The sequence below is a fragment of the Chrysochloris asiatica genome, unplaced genomic scaffold (assembly GCF_000296735.1).
Source record: "Chrysochloris asiatica unplaced genomic scaffold, ChrAsi1.0 scaffold00116, whole genome shotgun sequence".
Taxonomy (NCBI): domain Eukaryota; kingdom Metazoa; phylum Chordata; class Mammalia; order Afrosoricida; family Chrysochloridae; genus Chrysochloris; species Chrysochloris asiatica.
In genome coordinates, this window is record NW_006408634.1 from 1,665,429 (window position 1) to 1,667,088 (window position 1,660).

The window sequence follows — 1,660 nt, forward strand, 5'->3', positions numbered from 1 at the left end:
AAAATTTTCTTTTCCTGTGACATTAATGATGTTGTTCGATGATTTCCATACATTGTTGGGTTACCTCTCTTTGGATTGGGCACAAATATGGATCTCTTCCAATCAGCTGGGCAGGCAGTCATCTTACAAAATTTTTGGCATGGTCAAATGAGTGCCTCTAGTGCTGCATCAGTTTGTTGAAACATTTCAATTTGTATTCCATCAAATTCTGGAGTTTCTTTTTCGCCAGTGGCTTCAATGCAGCTGGGACGTCCTCCTTCAGTACCATCAGCTCTTGGTCATATGCTACCTCTTGAAATGATTGAACACCGACCATTCTTTTTGGTACAGTGACTCACTGTATTCCTTCCATCTTCTTTCGATTCTTCCTGAATCATTCAATATTTTCCCCATAGAATCCTTCAATATTTCAAGTCAAGGTTTGAATTTTTTCTTCAGTTCTTTCAGCTTGAGAAATACTGAGCGTGTTCTTCCTTTTTTGGTTTCCTAACTCCAGTTTGGTTTCCTAACTTTATCTATTTCATTATAATATTTGACTGTCTTCTTGAGCTGCCCTTTGAAATTTTCGGTTCACCTCTTTTACTTCCTCATTTCTTCTATTTGCTTTAGTCTCTCTATGCTCAAGAGCAAATTTCAGCATCTCTTCTGACATCCATTTTGGTCTTTTCTTTCTTTCCTGTCTTTTTAATGACCTTTTGCGTTCTTCATGGATGATGTTCTTCATGTCGTCCTGCAACTCTCTTGGTTTTCAGTCACTAATATCTAATGAATTAAATCTGTTCTTGAGATGGTTTCTAAAGTTGGTATTCTAAATATGTCATATTTGGATCACATCGTATTGTTTTAATTTTCTTCAGCTTCAGCCTAAACTGGCATATAAGCAATTGGTGGTCTATCCCACAGTTGGTCCCTGCCCTTGTTTTGGCAGATGCTATTGAGTTTGATTCCTGTGGTATAGTTTCTATTAATGCTGTTGAAAACTAGATACTTATAATGAATAAGGAGCTCTGGTAGCATAGTGGTTACGAATCAGGCTGCAAACCACAAAGTCAGCAGTTCGAAACTACAAGCTGTTCCGCAGGAGAAAGATGAGGCTTTCTGCTCCCACAAAGATTTACAGCCTTGGAAACCCTGTACAGGGTTGCTATGAGTCGGAACCAACTCCACGGCACATAACCACCGCCACCATAACGAATAAGTCATAGGTCTTGCAAAATTCTGCCATGGGATTTCCAGCATTGTTTCTATCAAGGCCATCTTTTCCAACTACTGACCCTTGCTCTTTGTTTCCAGCATTTGCATTTCAATCACCAGGAATTATCAGTGCATCTTGATTGCAAGTTTGATCAATTTCAGACTGAAGTTGGTTGTTGCTGTTTTGGCTAAGTGCTGTCAAGTTGGTTCCGACCCACAGCGACCCTGTATAGAGTTCCCAAGGAGCAGCTGGTGAGCTTGAACCACTGACCTTGCAGTTCAAACAACTTTGCAGTCTGACACATTAGCCCACAGCACCACACACCAGTTTTTGCTTGTAGGATTATGGATATTATCCTGTCGCAGAAAGCATTGTACTTCAAGATAAATCTTTTTTTTTTTAATTAAATGTTTTTATTTTGCATTGAGTGAAAGTTTACAGGGCACATCATCAGCTTCACATTCA